Raw genomic sequence first — 20,478 nt, forward strand, 5'->3', positions numbered from 1 at the left:
CAAATAAAAAAAATATTTATAATCTTTTTTCAAAAAAAAAAATTTTACTTACCACCACATAGTACAATGCATGGTTCCATACCAAGCTCAAGAGAAGATTCATCGGTAATGTCCTGAAATCAAATAAGTACATATAATATTTAACCTTATGACAAAAGTTTATTTATATTATTTAGTTTATTTTTTGTTATTAAAATTATAGTTATTTTGCTCCAAATGGCATTAAAAATAGCTTTTTAATGCCGTTTAAGAAGCATATATATAAAATGAATATTGGTAAATATAAATATAAATCATTAACATTATTAGTTTACAAATTTTCTATTACAGATAGAAACGTATCATCCATTTTTCTCTAAGAGACCAAACGAAAACAAAAACAAAGGTAAGGACACAAAGTCACGGTCTCATCCAATCTATATAATTTCTTAAAAAAGCTTAAAACACGTGTTTCGCTCCTGTCGAAGCATCATCAGGCCTAGACCTACACAGATCACATTACAACTCAGTTGTAATAGTCTATATACATTTTCTGCTACTCGACGTATAAATTTACAAAAAACTTGTAATTTTACATTATAATAGTAAAAATAATTACAAATATTATGTGATTTTATAATATGAATGTGATTTTGCAACTTTCTTCGGTAATTTTACAAATCTAATGTAATATTGCTTATAAGTTTCACAAAGTGATTTAAATTTACACAAGTTTTTTAGGAATTTTAGTAAATACTTGGTTTATTACAAAATATTTTAATTTTACTGAATAATTGTTGTAACACTACTGAAATAAGTAAATTTACAATCATTTTTTTCAGTGTATAGACAGTCACAATGTAATTCTCCATTATCATTTTCTTCAGCATTGATTTCGTTGGGCTCGCATAATAAGTTTAGGTACCAGGTCAGGTCTGCTTCTTCTTTCCATGCAGTACCAAACTGTTGTTCCATTAAATGAATTAAACTTTTTTTCTTCTTGTCAGGAAATGGACGACCCAGCGGAAGTTCATTTAAATTAAATGGATCTATCTTTCGCGCTTTTAATAAAAGTTAAGGAGTTTCATTTAAAAGCACTACTTTGTAATTTTGATGGGATTGAACTTTTACAATATTCTCTGCCTTTTTTTTTTTTTTCTGTAAGTGTATCCTTTTAAAGTCGGAGATGTCTGTAACTTTTTCAAACTTCCTTGCAGCTCTTTAATATTATACAACTTCCAATCAATTCCTAGTTGTTTTACACTACCAAACTGGGAATATATCTCACAATATTCTTCTTTTTTCACCACTGTCGTACTTTTTCGCAGACTCTTTTCCACGCGGCCAAAGACCCTATCGACTGCAAGGAAACTGTGACCTCTGACAGGAAATGTCATCCATATTTCTTTAAGTTCCGGGGGGGGGATTTAACTTTCAGCCAATAGTAAAGGGCATGAACGATGTGGGAATTCTTATTCTGCCCCCCACATCCGTCGCAGAATAATCTTATTACCTCAATATTCTCAAGGTTTAGAGTATCTAGGTGTGTCAAAAGTGCAGAACCAATTTCAACTGAACCTCGTCCAGCCTGATCTTCTGTCCAGATATAGAACGTAGGATCCTTAGAAGCCATTCCAACGCAGCAGAATACATAATAGCTAACTTGATGTGAGTAGAAGGCGTCCGAAATGGGGGTCCGGGGTAAAGGTTGCACCTGCTGCATATCGAAGCAAAGGCTAAGAGAATTTTCTGGGTTTTCTTTAGCCAATTGGTAAAAAGCATTTGCTCTTTTTTTATGAATACGGCGTTCAATCATAAGGTCGGACTTTTTCTTAGAGTCCTTTTCTTTTCTGATATTATGTTTAAGGCGTACACAAAGGGAACAGACATCTGCAGCAGGCGAAGAAAATCCGATGTTAAATTCTCTAGAGACGATTCTAGCAAACATGGATAAACTTGATTGGTACACTTCGTCATGTTTTGAGTTGTATATCTTATGTAGTTTTGCAATACTTAAATTGGATGATAAATAAATCCTTTGGGATTTCTTTCTGTTGTAATGACTTTCGGTCCCCTTTAGGTTACCGATAAATTCCCTTATTTTGGTTTTCTTCTCTTCTGATTTTTGCGTTGACACTTTATCACCACCGCGTTTTTCTTTGGGTACTTCTCCCTGGTGTATAACTTTTGCGACAGTGTTAATTCGGTCTTTTGTAACACTTAGGTTCGATGTAAACCTAAAATATGGTGGCGATATATTGATGATATTTTTTCAATATATTACCATAACGAAATAGATCTTATAAATTTCTTAAATTACATTTATTCCAAAGAATCTACTATAAAATTTACTCTTGAAAAGGAGGCTGATGGTCAACTTCCTTTTCTTGATATTTTAATTAAAAAAGATTTAAACAATTTTGAAATTGGAATTTACCGTAAACCAACTCATACTAATAGATATCTTAATTTTAATTCTAATCATCCAATAATGGTTAAAAGAGGAGTGGTAAAAAGTTTATATGATCTTGCAAACATTATTTGTAATAATCAATATTTAACAACTGAAAAAGATTTTATTAAAAATATCTTAATACAAAATAATTATGCCAAAGAATTTTTGGAAAATTGCTTTAAAGAGTTTGATAATCCACATATAAAATTGAACCATAGAATAGACTGGAATATGGTATATTTTATTAATTTTTTTAATTTAATTTAATTTAACTTTAATTACCTTGATAACGGTAGTAGATATAACTACCGAAACGTTGGTTCAAATTAGGTATTTTTTAAAAAGTAATAGTAAGTAACAAGTAAAAGTAAGTTTTTAATTTTAATATTCATAACAAAGTTAGGTAGGATACTGAAAAGAAGAAACGGGCTCAGAGATTAATAGATTAAACCTCAAGTAAATTATTGTATTCAAAACTTATTGAACTTAAATTAAATTAAGTATATCGAACGGTATCATTACATATTTGAGTTCATATTTCTTTTAAATACGTGAATAAGTCTATTTTCTTCTTCTTTTCAATTGTTTGAGCGTGTGAGATAAAAATTTCTAAATTGATTTTTGCTATAAGTGACGTAATACCCAATAAAATAAAAAACTCATTATGAATTCGTCACAACAATACAGATTTTACTTTCTTCAAGTTTAATCCTACGAATACGAATAGTTTTTGAATAATCTGCTGTGACTGATAATTGATCATTTCAGTAAAAATACCATGAATACAAATCGTTTAAACTTGAGCAATCTATCAGTTCATAATTAGCTTAAGAATTTCCATTATTTCTGTGCATAAAACTACATGTTATTTCTGGAATTAAAAAATCTTTCTCGCAAAGCAAATACACAAATGGATAATACCTCTATCTACTCGAACTTCTATTACCAACGAAAAGCTTTCAACTCGCACTGAATGGCGGTTTTAAATTTTATTTAAATCGCTCTTTCCTTGGCCGCCAACACCTGATCGTCGGTTCGGATTTCTTTTTTTTTCATTTGTGCGGCTTTGGTTAAAACTGGAAAACTAGGCTCTAATGGAGAATTAAACCTTTTTATCCATTCCGAATTACAGCGGAACTTGTTCTCGTGCTTTTACGAACTAGTTTTCACGAAGTTTTATGTTATATTGTCCCGTTTTGTGTGGACGGTAAATCGTTCTAGGCTTTCGCCTTTAATGGGTTTTAATTATATTTAATAGTGAGTTAATTTATTTAGGACTTAGGAATATTAACACTTTATTAAGTTATTCTGGCATGACACACGTCAGCGAATCTTCCGGAACTAAGGGAGTAGTAAATTAATAAAGTGAAAATAAATGTTTTGATTAGTAGGAAGTGATCGTGTTTAGTACTTAAGTGTGTAACTTATTTAGTTGATTACATCAATTCACTTCTAACGAACGGGAAAACGCTACAATACCTTCGGAAAGTTCAATTGTCGGTGCAATGTTCAAATTTTTTAGAGTCATTTTCCATGTAAATAAGTCCATAATTCAAGTAAAGTCCGTTAGACTAACCAGAATAATTTCCTTTATATGATCTTTGGACTTAAGAGCTTCTTTTTCTTAGAAGCAAACTTCTGCGTATGTTTAATATTAATTGAAATGCCTTCTGATCTAACTCTTGTCATTCTTCTTCTACGAGTGTGTCTCATGAGTTGACAATTGATCAAGAGTACAATACTTCAAATTTGGTTTTAGAGATTTTAGATCTTTGAATGAAACCAAAACTTCTTGCTATTTTATTGTCATGAAAAATTGATGTAGTAAATTAAACATGTAATTATACATTCTATAAAGATGATAGAGACAGTCAAACATTAATTTATATCAAATAAACTCTTAAGTTACCACAACTATATTTGTTTGGTTACTGTCGCTTTACATTTAAAATAAATCATAATTGTAAGGTATTTAAGCCAAAAGTGGATCGTAAAATTAAATGAATAGATATAAAAAAATTGTATATAAATTTAGTCAAAATTTAAGGTATATTATCATATCGAGAATGAAGTGAACTAATGCAGATTACTAAAAATAAATCACAAAACATAAAAACAATAAATATAAGAGAATATATTACCTGATTCAACCCTGGAACACATCTTTGTGCTTGTATCATGCAGTGACAAGAATATAATTTTTGGTGCTGTCTACATCCCTCCTGCATCTCCTTTATCAATTTATGAGGAATTTGCCTCTACATCCATGGATCTTGTGAGTGTTCATACTAGTTGTGATATTCTATTTTGTGGTGATTTTAATCTGCCACATGCGGTATGGAGGAACTCTGTGAACGGACTGCATGTTGAGACGGCTGAGTCTATAACATCTGCAAATGTGCTATATAGTTGTTGTAACTATCTTAATCTTAAGCAGGTGAATTTCTTGATCTGTTTTTCTCAAGTTTGTCAAAAGTTTGTCAAATGTTAAAGTCATATATGCTACTGAAAATTTATCACCGGCATCAAACCACCATCCTGCTTATGAAATAAGTATTCCTATTAATTGTGATTTTAGTCTTAAGTATGATGTTTATTATTATGATTTTGTAAACTGTGATTTTGCTTGCTTGCATGAATTGGGATGCTGCTTTTAATCAGAAGGATATTAATAAATGCATTGATATTTTTTACAATGCTCTCTATTTTGCTATTGAGATGTTTGTTCCAATTAAACATTTTAAATCATCTAATTTTCCCACTTGGTTTAGTAGAAAATTACAGAATCTTGTTACTCAAAAAAAGATTGCTCACACAAAATTCAAAAATAGTAAGAATCCCATGGATTATGTTAATTTTTTAAATTTAAGGAATGAATGTAAAACTCTTCGTGATGAATGTTTTAGGTCATATATTGAAAGATTAAATACTGAAATTTCTCAGGATTCTTCTTCATTTTGGAAACACATCAATAGATTACGTAGGTCTGATTCATACCCCAATAGCATGCATATGGAAGCCGAGGTTGCTGGTAATGGTCAAGATATTGTAAACTTATTTGCTAGGTATTTTGAAACTACATACAGGCAACCTGTCCGCAAGGCTCCTGACTATAAATTTGATTACAGTCTGGATTTAAATCGCATCTTTTTTTTCTTTATTGGACATATTTGATGAAATCTTACGCCTTCCGAACAAACATTCTTTTGGCCCTGATGGTATCCCATCTGTTTTTCTTAAAAACTGTGTGTGCACTCTGAGTAAGCCTCTGCATCACCTTTTCAATCTTTGCTTGACGTCTGGCAAATTTGCTGATTATTGGAAGGTAAGCTTTTTAACACCAATTCATAAAAATGGGGATAGAACTGATATTTGTAACTATAGAGCTGTGTGTATTCAGTCTGTAGTTCCTAAACTGTTTGACAGGTTGTTTTCTGTGCGATTTTCGTGGCACTGTAGGCGATTGCTTAGTGATCATCAGCATGGTATTTGTCAGGATAGATCTACGGTGACTAACCTGTTAACTCACCAGTATGATTTGATTGGTGCTTTTGAGGGGTCTGTACAGGTCGATAGTGTGTACACAGACTTCTCGAAGGCCTTAGATAGGGTTGGTCATGAACATCTGGTTCAGAAGTTTGGGGCTATGGGCCTTGGTAGGACTTTGGTCGAGTTTTGTCACAGTTTTTTGACTGGTCGCACACAGTTGGTTAGGATAAGTAATTATATTTCTAATGGTATTGAAGTATCTTCAGGCGTGAATCAAGGTTCGCATATTGGACCGGTCTTTTTTAACTTGTTCATAATAGATTTGAGTGATGTAATTGTTCACTCAAAACATCTTGCTTTTGCTGATGATTTTAAACTGTATAAAGCCATTGAGTCATATCTTGATGCTGAGCTACTTCAATTGGATTTAAATAGTGTTGCTGAGTGGTGTAATAGCAATAGTCTGGAACTGAATGTAAAGAAGTGTGTATGTATTTCGTTTGGTCGTTCTAATAAAATTATTAATTATCAATACACAATCAACAATAACGAACTCAAGTCAGTTGATACAGTTAAAGATTTAGGTGTTCTTTTTATACCAAGCTAACTTTTTTGCCGCACATTTTGGATATTATTAATAGGAGTATGCGTAGTCTTGGTTTTATCACTAGAAATAGTGTACATCTTTCACCTTATTGTTTCAAATTACTTTATTACTCTTTGGTACGTTCCTTGCTTGAATATGCGTCTGTAATTTGGTCCCCTTATTATGATTCTCATATTGAACACCTTGAGGCTGTACAAAGAAGATTCTTAAGATCCCTTGCTTATAGAGCTGAAGTTAATATTTTTCGTAATTATTACATCGACTATAATGCTATCAGTGTCCAATTTAATATCCCTAATCTTGAAGTCAGACGGCATTATTCTGATGCTTTAACGTTTTATAAGATCTTAAATGGTTTATATCATTGTCCTACCATCTTGGAAGCAATTCCTTTTAACACCTGTCAAAGAAGAATCAACTCTTCTATTTTTCGTTTACCCTTTCATTCGGCCAAGTATGGGTTTTTTCTACACTGATTAGGACTTTGCGTTTCTTTAATGAAAATAGTTTGGATCCATTTTCCGGCGGCTTACGGTCATTCAAATCAAAAATAAATAATCTTACACTTTAACCTACGTTCCTTGGATAGTGCTAAGTTTTTAGCCCTGTTGATGACTGTTTTTTCAGAGGTTTTATCTTGGTATATATATATATTTTTTGTAATTCTAGTATGTATTGTATTTATATTGCTATATTGTCTAGTATTTTGTATTATCTATTTTGTTTCTGTAAACTGGCTCTGCCGTATATTGAAATAAATAAATAAATAAATAAATGAATTAATGGCGAAAGGTAATAATAAAATTACGACTTTAAGAAATAGGATCGCACTAGTACAGATCAAAAAAAGCAATCGAAATTTGTCAATAGTTTTTTTGAATAATAAATGTACCAACACCAGCTGATCCTTCATCATTCTGAAATAACACAAGTGGCATGACGTCTCGAAAGTCCAATCTTCTGGAATCATCTTTACAGTCAGCCGAGTATATAAGGAGCCGCGTGGCCGCTAGAAGTCAATTGTCAATTCAGTGCAGTACACTAAATAGATATTTATATCGTAGTAAATAAATATTTAAATTAGTAGTAAGTGATGGTTTTTAGTAGTGTAAGTGTGTAAATAAATTAGTTGACTATTTTTAATTATTGTAATTCACGTCTAACGAACGGAAAAACCCTACAATACTTTTTTTGAAGTTCAATGATGACCTGATATTGACGAAATGTTTGAATTTTTTCATCGTGTCTTTTACTGTGGATTCTTTTAGTGATAACTTCGGAGAATTGAAATGTAATGAATGAAATCAATAAAAGATATTACTTAATATAGAAGTGGATCACTTATTATTAATTTAATATTCACTTCTAGCTGGAGGTCCCCATATGATACTTATAGTAGAGTCTGCATATTCTAAGTAACTCTCTTGAAAGATCATACATACATTTAACTTATATTTAGTATATTTAGTAGCATTATATCTCTAATAAGTCAGTTCTATTACTGGTATTTATTAAAAGTATTCATTGATACTTACGATGTCTTTATAATAAGTTACATTTCTAGTAGTTGAAGATGAAAAACCATTAGATTTGATCCATTAGGACGGCAAATAACGTCCATTAGACTGACCAGCATAATTTCCTCTATATGAAACAAGCTGGTTAAGTTCCATGAAGTGGATAGGTTTAGTGGGGAAAAAAAACCAAACTGGGTTTGTGTACATAGTGGTTTGTCTAAGTCATAGAGGTTGACTTAATAGTGAGAGTTATATACATATTATAAGCCGCCATCTTATAGCAACGTCAAGAGTAACAGAATATAATAAGTAAAGCATAATTGATCATGTGTTATCAGATCTAGGTTCAAAGTTATTGACGGATATTGTAGAGATTTACCACAACTATCAATCGTCGATCACAGTCACCTTACATTCAAAATAAATCGTAATGAAAAGATATTCAAGCCAAAAGTGGATCGTAAGTCAGTGACTTTTTGGATAAAAGACAGGTTTTTATATAAAAAGTTATTTTATTTTTCAACATAGTCTCCTTTGAGTTCTATACACTTAGTCCAACGTTTCTCCAATTTTTTTATCCCTTCGGAAAAATATGACTTGTCGAGGTCATCAAAATAGGCATTTGTTTGAGAGATGATTTCGTCGTTGGAGTCAAATCTCTTTCCGCCGAGCCATTTCTTTAAGTTTGGGAATAGGAAATAGTCACTGGGGGCTAAATCTGGAGAATAGGGCGGATGAGGAAGTAATTCGTAACCTAATTCATGGATTTTTGCCATGGAAACTGCACATGTGTGGACCCTTGCATTGTCCTTTGGTGGAAAAGAACTTTTTTTGGCCAAATGTGGTCTTTTTTCTTTCAGTTCCTCATTGAATCTATCCAATAAGTTGGTATAATATTCTCCATTGATTCTTTTCCCCTTTTGAAGATAGTTAATGTAGATTATACCGCGTGCATCCCAAAAAACGGTCGCCATGACTTTATTGGCTGACAAACCCACGTTTGCCTTCTTGGGCGCCGATTCACCCCGAGAAATCCACTGTTTTGACTGCTGTTTGGTCTCCGGCGTGTTGTGGTGGATCCACGTTTCGTCCACGGTGACGAAACGACGCAAAAATTCGTCCATATTGCGGTTGAATAACGCCAAACACTCCTGGGAAATTGTCACACGGTTGCGTTTGTGAGCAAACGCGGCACCCATCTTGCGGAAAGCTTTCTCATACCCAAATGATCATTCAAAATTGAAACTACTGAACCATGTGAGATTCTTATGGCTTCCACAATCTCTCTCACTTTCAATCTCCAATCGGCTAAAATCATATCGTGAATTTTTTCGATTGTTTTGGATGTAGAGACCTCGACTGGGCGTCGAGGAACGTTCGGCATCTTCCGTGCTTGTACGTTCACATCGAAATTCAGTAAACCACTTCTTTACCATGGAAATGGATGGTGCAGAGTCCCCATAATATTTATCAAGCTTAGCCTTGGTTTGAGTGGTGGTTTTTTTCCGTAAAAAATAATGCTTAATGAGCACACGAAATTCACTTTTTTCCATTTTCTTCTCAAAACGAGTGGTAGTCTGCTATCAACAGCTGTCAAACACAAACTACATGACGCAGCTTGTTCAAATTTTGACAGGCGTCAACTGACAGTTCTCTGTTGACAGGAGCAGAGTCATTTCCATTAAAGGGCGGGAAATTCAAAGTCACGGACTTATCGACTTGCCCTCGTAATAATAAAATTAAGATAGTAAAAAATCATTTTTTTCGAAAAAAATAGGATCGCACTGGTACAGATAAAAAAAAAACTCAGCGAATCTTCCGGAACTAAGGTCAGCCGAGTATATAAGAAGCCGCGTCGCCGCTAGGAGTCAATAATTATCAGTTCAGTGCACATTCGAGATATTGGCGCGATATTTAAATAGTAGTAAATAAATACAGTGAAAATAAATATTTAGATTAGTCGTTATTGATTGTGCTTAGTAGTGTAAGTGTGTAAATAATATAGTTGACTATTTTCGATTGTTTTAATTTAAATCTAACAAACGGGAGAACGCTGCAATACTTTCTTCGAGTTTTTTAGGGTCATTTTCCATGGCTTGACCTGTCATTACCATCTTATATTTGGTTTTTCTACAGATGCACCTAAAATAATTTCAAGTATCTGGCAGGTCATAGTAACTTTTCTCATTATGTCAATCTTTTACTATAGATTCTAATAGTGACCACTTTGAAGAATTCGGATGTGATGGATGAAACCATGGAGCTTAGCAAGTAGTATGAAATGTTACTAAATATAGAGGTAAATTATTTGTTATTTATCCTTGTCCTTATTCTAAGTAATTCAAGAGCTTATTGTTGAAAGATCCTACATGCCTTGCATTTGCATTATTTCGTACAACTCGTATTTGTTCATAGACATTTACAATGTCTCTGTATTAAGTTGCATTTTTAGTAAATATAGATAAAGAACATATCTTCATATTTGATCCATTTAAAACGCAAGTAAGGTTCTTCTGACCTAACTCTTGCCATTCCTCTTCTACGCACAGGTTGACAATCGATCAAAAGTACAATATTCGAAATTTGGTCTTAATAAAACAGTACAAAGTTTTTTTAAATAATTAATCAAGCACATAACACTCACAATGACGTTTTAAATATAAACGTGAAAATTATTAAAGAACAAGAAAAAAATAGTTAATAACTTAAATCTACAGGTTTTAAATGAGTTTTGATGAAAGTAGTTGTAGTAACACTCTGATAAATATTGAACCAACCAACCCATATGAGATATGTGAAATTTTATTAGAATTAAAACGTAACTCTTATGCTATAGGTATTACTTCAGATTTAATAAATAACATTTTTATTACTAGCGAAATTCCTCAAGAGTTAAAAAATTAAGTCATTCCAATTTCTAAATCTGATAAAAAAAGATGAAATGTACAACAACCTATCAATTACCGTAATACACACTTTATCAAAAGTCACGAAGAAAGGTATTATTAATTTATAATTAATGTATTATCATAAATAAATACTAGAAAAATAGTAGCACTATCGATTTTATTGGCACTATTTCAAAAGCATTGGATGGGGTTGTGGTATTTAATGATTTAAAGAAGGCTTGCGACGTGGTTAGTTGGGATTTGTTATAGGACCAATCATTTTAAAACTTATCAGAACTTATTACGAAAATAGATGTCAAGTATGGTGTACCTGAGGGTTTGGTACTAGGACCACTATTCTAATATATGTAGTATTGATAATGCAGCTCAAATGTACATATGAATAAATTCTGGTGGAAACTATAATTAATGATTTAGGTTTAAATTGTAGGTAGTTAAATATTGAAAAAACATGTGGGTAACAAAGATATTAAAATTAATAACGTCAATTTGTAAAGACTCCCTCTATTAAATACCTTGCTTCGGTAATAGATAAATCTCTACTATGGCAAATGTATATAAATTAAATTATACAAAAAATTCATTGCCCTATACCATGTATATAAAAAAAATATTACCTTTCAGTTAATGCCTTTTTCTTATCACATATAATATATGTTTTACCTACATGAAGTAATGTTGTAAAACAAAATTAAATAATGTTCAAATAATACAATATAAGGTAATTAAAATATTGTTTAATTACCATAAAAGTACTCATACAGAGACATTTTATAATGATTTAGGAGTTTTTAACCTAAAAAGACTGATTGTTAATTAAGTTAACAGCTAAACAAAATGTAATTCTAGCTTATTGTTCTGATATAAATTCTACAGCTACAATACCAGAGCTCAATTTAATTTATTTGTGTTATATTATAGTCGAACTGATATAGGAATGAATAACCCAAAATTGACTGTGCGTCGAAGGCTTATAATAAATTACCTATAATAACTTAAAAAATATGACAATGTTTAGGATATTTATAAATAGAATAAAATAATTTATGCGCACTATTTTGAGCTCTTATTTAAAATGGAATTGTGAATGTGTTTTTCAGAAATATATAATTATTTTCAAAAAAAAATAGTTTCATTATAACCCATTAAGGATTGCCAAGCTTTTAGTAAAGCTTTGTCTTTGTCCAAAGGTTCAGTAGTTTCATTGACAAAATATCGATTTAATTAATTACCAAATAAATTATTAGGAACGAATAGTTTTCCTTGGGACAACTTGCACATACCTAAACATCTCTTAGATTTCGCAAGACAAGCTTGGTATTTAGTTTTTAAATTTTTCTTTTCATTCATGCTCCTTTAATATTATGATAAAGCAAGAAGTGTAAAGGGTGTGGCAAACGTCTGTGAGCCTGTCGTCTTTCTCATAAATTTAATAATAGCAAAAAAAAGATCTTGATAAGGGATATCTTATTTCGTTATCTTTAGCTAAATTCTTGAGTCATGGGTTTAGAACTTTTACCATCAAATAGATTATTATAACATCTGTAGGTCCGTTTTTTTCTATGCTACCTTCATCCTCTTCATACTCCATTACAACAGATTTTTTCGTCATTATCTGTAAATTCTTCTATTATTTATTTAACTTCTGCTTAAGTCCACAGCTTTCTAAGTATTTCGAACAACTTTTTGCTCTCACTCAGTAACTACTATAAGAAAAAAGCAATCAAAAGAAAAACACACTTTATTTTACAAATAATTTATATTGCAATCGACTTGAAGAATAAAATCGTCGCAGACAAAGCCACTTGGTCCGTTCCGTTCAATAAGTAGACAAAAAACAAAAATGCGAGTAGTACCGATGAAGTTAAATATACCATACGATACCCCAAAGTACCGGCAAACACCTGACCGACCGGCACGAAGGACCATAGAACCGGTTGGGTCGTTCTTAATAATAAAAACAACAGCGTTGCCATGTTTTTTTTCTTTGTATGCCCGAGCGACGATGCAGTTTGTACCGCATTGATATAAGCGGTTCGAGTTTTGTCAGTATATTAGTAGGCTATTTTATTGAGCTTAAACGACAAATTGAAATGGAGTTTTTGTTTTGTTAAAAAAATATGTGCTGATATAGAAATATAAGAATTGATGTTCAGATAGTAACGTTGTCTTTATTTGCTAAAAAAATTCTTTCATGGTTAATTGTTTAATATAATTTTTAAGTACGTTTCACATTCCAGTAGTTACATAGATTTAAAAAAGCTCCGAAAACACTGCAGTTGTATAAAATCATTATTACGCGTCGCATGTCACTTCAAATTGGGCTTTTGAGGTCAGTTTATCGATTATTTTTTATTAAATTATATACCAAAGTACTCACAGTCTTTTGGAAAATTTAAATTTTTTTAGTTAATGTAGTTTTTGATTAAAAAACTAGTAATTAAACTTTATGACTAATTAAATTATGGTTTAATTTGATATTTAGGTTTAAATAACTTTTGACTGACGAGACCTGCTAATACGAAACTTTGAAAATAAATGCTCGCAGCCTTAGGCTATCACTTTGAATTTTTAAAATTTTTTAGTTAAAGTAGTTTTTAATTTAAAAATGTTGTAATAGTAATGTAACCATGATGACTAATTAAATTATACACCACTTTGATATTTAGATCCAAATAACTTTTCACTGAGAAGACCTACAAATACGAAACTTTTAGAGTAAATACTCGAACCTTTGAGCCATAATTTGACAAAATTTCGACGTTCTAGCTAAAGTAGTTTTGACCAGGATGACTATTTTAATAATGCACTAACTTAATGTATAGGCTTAAGTAGCTTTTGATTGAAGAGATCTACAAGTAGGAATTCGCATAACGTAAGGAGACCTAGATGTGGAATATTGAAAGTGTAAATTATAAAAAGCAATGGCGCCAATATAGGACCTGTGTGGTACATCGAGTTTTTCATAAAATTCATCTTTATATTTAAAGTACCGCTAAATTCGCGCGAATATTAGGTAATAGTTTGATATTCAAAAAATACTTATAATTTTGCTTATAAGAAATCCTTCGGAGTGATAATTAGTTGCAATGTATATATATTTATTTTTGTTATCGTTTTCATGTTCTTTAATGTGTAAACTACATTTAGTAATAGTGTAGAATTGGATATATAACAATTATTGTCAAGTTAACATTTTTGAATACTGATGAATTCCATATTGTATCAATTTTGGATAATAAAGCTTTGAATTTGAATTTGAGTTCATATCCAACCCAAGCTATTATAATCAAATTTTATATTATAACACCCATGTGTTCAACCCAGATTTTTTTTTAGATAGTCTAGATGAAAAATGTTCCGTTATACATAAGTGATACATATTAGATTATTGCAAAAACGCTAAAAATATTTTGCCCAAAAACCAAAAAATAAATCAATGTTTATTTGCCAAAATAAAATATCGAAAAATTATATTAACATAAAAAGGGCAATAAAACGGGTAAATACATAAGCAGCACTAATTTGCCACTTTTAAGTATAAAGTCACATTCGGTCAAAAAAGTAACATTTGATAATAGGACACTTTTCAATATTGTAGTTGATAGTTCCTGTCAAGTTTTTCACATTTTTTTAACTATTTACTAAATTAGCTTAGAATTCTTTAGAACTTAAAAGGCTTTTTGGGCAAATTCAATTATATTAAAAAAAAATATATTCACTCATTTTACTGTTAATAAAATTCATTCTATAATCAATGTGGATTTCGAAAGAATCTTAGGACAGTGTCTGTTTTAGCATCTGTTCTTATTGATATCTTCAAAGTCTGCTATGAAGTAACTTCATAAATATTTTGAGACTTTTAGACTTCTTTAAGGCCTTTGATACTTTGAATCACTATCTCCCATTAGCTAAGGTAAAATATTATGTTTTCGACACGCACTATATTCAATTTTTAAGCAACTTGTCGCAAAAGGTGGCCTGGAACAATATCACTTTGGATGCTTTGTATACTCTGTAGGGTGTGCTATAAAAAGCTATTTAATTCTCCCTTTTCTTTAATATTTATACCATTGATACATTTTTGCTCCTAAATACTATAAACCCAAGCACACACGGATGACACACAAGTCGAAGTTTATTTTTATTTTAATTAATGTAGAACTATACGTTTTACAATATCTGCTGAACATAACCTAAACATAAATTTTAACGACATTAAATTAATATGTAATTGCAGTAAAATTAAAAATAAATAATTCTATATTGAAATTTGTATTCAGCCTAAGTAATCTTCATTTAACTATATATGAAGATTTCAGATTTAGTGCGTACGTTCAGAATTTCGAATACTATACAGAGTGGTCCAGTTTAAACGTCATTAATTTTAATGACTTTCATTATAATTTTTTTCTTAGAAATGTTTAGTAACAAAGAAACAGGGTGTTTAATTTAAGAATAATTATTTGTTTATTTATCATAACTTTTAAACTACCAGCTCAATTTTAATGAAATTTCGCATGCAGGTTATTATAGTACATTGTCAATCACTAATGAAGTCAATTTTTAAATAAATAAATTGTCAGTGGTGTAAGATCCAGAGAGATTTGGAACTTTGCTATCTCAAATCGCCAGGTGACAAAATATTTTTTTAGAAGTCAACGGTTTTCCATTTAATTTGGAAAAAAAAGTAACTCTTGCAAAATTATGATTTAAGGCACTGTTTTTGAAATATCTTAATTTAATTGTTCAGAAACGCCAGTTAAAATGCTGCAAAAAAATTCTATAAGATCCATAGGTGCTCCCACGTTTTAACTGTAACAACTTTATATATGTTTCATGTATCATAGCTCTTGATAAACAGAAAATACAAAGGCTCTCAGAGTATTATTATAATCTCACAATATTGTAGAATATACAGTGCTTTTCTTTGTCCCCCCCCCATTTATTTTTTGAACGAGTCAAAAAAAAAAATTTTGAAACTTGGCATAAGTAAACTGGTCTATAGATACTATTTTTTAATATAAACTAGGTTGTTGTAAATTCCAAGATGGCGGCTGGGCGACATCTTGAGAAAAAATTTTAAATAGAAAGGGGGGTCGTGTGGTACCTCATTTTAAAGGTCTCAATGAGTACTTTATAACCCTGAAATATTAGACCCATATCTTAACTCGTTTCAAAATGGCGGCCTAATAAAAAAGTTTTTTTTTTATTTTAACGTTTTACATTTTTATGTTTTTTGAATAGGTAAAAATCAGTGTACGAAAATAAATGCGTCACTATTTTATTTTGACATAAAAACGACAGTTCTAAATGTCAAAATAACACATAAGCGCCATCTTGAATAAATGCATTAAATAGAAATCTTGTGTTACCTCATTTAAAAGGTTTTATTGAGTACTTTTAGTATTTATTACATGGACTCGGTAGACTCCGTTTTGACCTGTCTAAAAGTAACAGCCAAAAAAATACACTGTTGCGATTTTATTAACGTTTTTAATAATAATATACAAATAATTTATAATTTTTAAATTTTGGATTTAAAGATTAACTTTTTGGTTTCTAAAGACTTACTGAACCGCCCTCGTATGTCACATTTCACATTTCACGTTTGGAATGTCTAAATAATGTTCAATAACCTTTAAAATAAAAAAAAATACTTTTTTATTAGGCCGCCATTTTGAAACGAGTTAAGATATGGGTCTAATATTTCAGGGTTATAAAGTACTCATTGAGACCTTTAAAATGAGGTACCACACGACCCCCCTTTCTATTTAAAATTTTTTCTCAAGATGTCGCCCAGCCGCCATCTTGGAATTTACAACTACCTAGTTTACAGTGCAAAATAGTATCTATAGACCAATTTACTTATGCCAAGTTTCAAAAATTTTTTTTGATCCGTTCAAAAAATAAATGGGGGAGGGACTTCAAAGAAAAGCACTTTATAGTTTTGAGCTACAGTTAAACTGTATAATGAATTTTGGTAGATTCCTTCTCAATTACCTTCGAAAACTTCTTGGAGGATTATTTTCAAAGTAAATTTTAAACAGAAATAGGGAGTTGACACATCCACTGTGCCTTTGTTGTAAAATATAATTGTATCTGATTTCAGTCCATAATCTATGAAACATATCCGTATTCTGATCCGATTTCGATCAATGTCTCTTTAGTACTGAGACCTGTTCTAAATGAACAATACAATAACAATAAATTTATGTTAAGTATATGGCCCATAAATATTCTTAAACGTCCGGACTATACCGCTCAGCTCAAAGAAACACATTATCATTGACGTCAATCAAACCATATTCATTTAAAATTAATGGACAACTTTTATAAATTATTTTCTTAAATTAAACCTTTTTCCCTTCTTATTTTCTGATAATCCAAAGTAATATTCAATTAAAATGTAATATAGTAACACACAGTTCTTTAAATTGTGCTTCACTAAATCGGCCTGTTTAATTTAATACACTGTTACAAAGTAAGTATTAAAAGGTCAATGAATCAGCTTAAAAAAAGTGTGTCAGTGCAACGCAGTCATCAGCAGAAGTTTAATAATTAAAACGAGTGACATGTGAAATTTACTACGACAAAAAGGCTTCTTTTGTTACATTTAATTGAAAATATCTCTCTTTAGTTCGGTTAATAAATGAATTTCTGATGGCGTCATTTTGTATTGAGTTTATATGTTTGAAAACAGTTTTTAGTTAATAACCCCATAGATTCCTACGTTAAGAGAATATATAGAGAAAGTAAAGAAGGACGTCAAATGTAGCAGGTTTCGGACACCTTATTTTTGACACTTGACAGTTAGTAGTTCCGATGGCCAGAAAAGCTGGCGCCACCGATACTGAGACTTGACATTATTAGCTGATATTGACAGTTTTGTAATTGACAGTCATTCCTGTCACTTGTTGATCTTTTGTTAATTTCCAGTTGTTCGTTTGGGTTTTTTCAAGAACAGTAATATAATCAGTTTAATATATTTTACTTGTTAGTCATTTAATAAATAAAAATCTAGTAGTCTGTTTTCCGTGTACAAGTCCAAAGAAAATTCTTAGCAGAAAGATTAATATAATAAGTTGCATAATAATTCATCTTTAATTTAACCAACAAGCCAACCAAATAAACAGAATTTTAGCAGAAATAAATGAAATGCATATTTCCAATCTCAGTCCAAGAAAAAAAACTATGAAATTACCATTAGGTTTAATAGAATAAAATATACAAATTAAGAAAAAATATTTAAATAGCAAAAACCAGTAAAAAAATATTGACTAAGTAAATAGCAAGGGTATGTTCAATACCATTGAAAATAGCGTGGATGCATGTGGTACCATTTTTGCAATAAAGTCATTATAATTTGAAAGCAAAAAACCAACATGGACAATAAGAGTTAAGTTAATATATAATTATGTATGTATATACCGGGCATGTAAATTTTAAGGGGGTCAATTATTGACTTCCCTGTATATTTTACCAAAACCAAACGGGCACCAGTAAAATGAATATTGCCACTGACGTGACGAAAAGTGTCAATAAATCAGTGACAATCCATATTTGAAAACAAGTATGAATTATTTAATCGACGAGAAATATATTAAATAAAAATGTAGATAAAAAAGTAATGTTAACGTGTCTTACTTTAAATGTATGGTTGTGAGATTGATAAAACGAAAAAAAAAATTCTTGTATTCGGCCGTACGTCAGATTTGACAAAGCCTTATAGCAAATTGTTTGCTGGTGGCTGGAATTAAACTTATTTCAAGAAATAAAGAAATTTAATAAAAAAAAAGTAAGATATAAACTCAGCATCAATGAAACTATTACACATAAAAATAATTTTCAATAATAATTCTCCTTGTACACATTTTCTCTCGCTAAAATTATTAAAGCACAAACTCAGAATCTCAATAAAATTAATAAAAATGATATATAAAGATAAATGTAACTCTTTAAGTTAAGATAAAGATAAAATTTCAAATTTAAAATTTAATTTTATTATTATAGCAAATCTCGCAATAAAAAAAATGAGTAACTAACCAAAAATCAGCAATAAAAACTAAAGGAATCCAAAAAAATTAGGCCTATAATTATTACCATAAATTATCTATAAGCAAAATTTTATCATTACCAAAAGCACGAGCTAAAGCTCTTTCGCAAACTCTTAATGATAAAAAAATATCGCTAATAATACTTAAAATTATAAAAAGAAAAATTTATAAATATAAATACATACAAAGACAAAAACAATAAATTCTAATCTTAGTAATATTAAAAGAAAATGGCTAATATTTTTTAACACAAAATTTAAAATTCCTGAAAAGAATAATAAAATTAAAAAATAAATATAATATATTAGCATTGTTTTGATAATTTAATAAAAATATTGGTCTTGTATACCAGTAATATAATTTCATACTCTGGATCACTCTCTTCTTCATTACCAAACTAAAATATTTTGGATTTCACGAGTCGGCGCTGAGTCTACTTTGTGATTACTTAAGTAATAGAAAGCAAAGAGTGCGCTTAAGTTCCACCTTTTCAGAATATTTAAATATTAATCAGGGAGTTCCTCAAGGCAGCATTTTGGGGCCACTACTATTTTCGATTTATACTTGTGATTTTTCTGAATTCCTGCATAACTGCAAGTCTCACCAATATGCAGATGACGTCCAACTCTACTCAGCTTTTCGGATAAATGAACTAAATACTGGCTTACCACGCATTAATACCGTAATTTAAATCAAATTGTACAGGTGTCTAATTTTCATGGGCTGGCTCTCAACGGTACTAAATCTAAACTATTACTTTTTGGAATGCCTAAATCTTATCATGTGAATTTAAATGTACTCTTCTAGCCAGCTCTTGCTCAAAAGGACAAGTTAAGCCTACAAAAGCTACAAAATGCTTACCTAAAGTTTTGCTACGATAGAAGAAAATTTGATCACGTCACCCCGTTATTTTTTGCCTCTGGCTGGTTGAATTTGGATGAACGTTATAAAATCAATATGGCTGTTCTTGTTTATAAGGTACTCCATAATAAACTTCCCCAATATCTATCTATATGACAAATTATCCAGTCGTAACAGCATACATGGCCGTGAAATGCGCCACTCTGCAAACCTTTTGATACCAAATCATATAGAACTTTTAAATTCCAAGGGTCTTTCAGTTATAGTGCGGTTAAGGTATATAATTCATTGCCAAATAATCTTAAAGCTAAAACCTCGGCTGTCTTATTTCGAAAAGCTGTCAATTCTTACTTTTCTAACACTGCGAACTAATAACTAAAATATAAAAAATATATTTCATTTAATTTTAAGTTATATCACTAATTACTTACTTATTACTTTTTTCTTTCTTTTATAAACTAGATATAATTATAATTATTTTAATAATTAATTACGTCATGTGATGTAAGCAAACTTCTATTTTAGGCTTCTCTTCTTATTTATTTTTTTTTCTGTATGTTCTTCATAATGTTTAAAACTTATTCAATTTATTTATTATTTACAT

The 20,478-nt window shown here is 30.5% G+C and overlaps 1 protein-coding gene and 1 long non-coding RNA gene across 4 annotated transcripts in view; one reads left to right on the forward strand and one right to left on the reverse strand.

Moving 5' to 3' along the window:
• Positions 1-20,478, forward strand: part of LOC126747486 (fasciclin-3) — a 630,854-nt gene that overhangs the window by 66,606 nt on the left and 543,770 nt on the right. The gene's annotated exons all lie outside the window — the stretch shown is intronic.
• The window catches only part of LOC126747587 (uncharacterized), a 28,229-nt gene that overhangs the window by 1,955 nt on the left and 5,796 nt on the right, over positions 1-20,478 (reverse strand). The window contains exons 2-3 of the long non-coding RNA XR_007664269.1: positions 4,576-4,824; positions 53-113 (exon numbers count right to left, since the gene is read on the reverse strand). This is a non-coding gene — a long non-coding RNA (uncharacterized LOC126747587). The remainder of the gene's footprint in view (positions 1-52; positions 114-4,575; positions 4,825-20,478) is intronic.

This window comes from Anthonomus grandis, chromosome 2 (assembly GCF_022605725.1).
Source record: "Anthonomus grandis grandis chromosome 2, icAntGran1.3, whole genome shotgun sequence".
Taxonomy (NCBI): domain Eukaryota; kingdom Metazoa; phylum Arthropoda; class Insecta; order Coleoptera; family Curculionidae; genus Anthonomus; species Anthonomus grandis.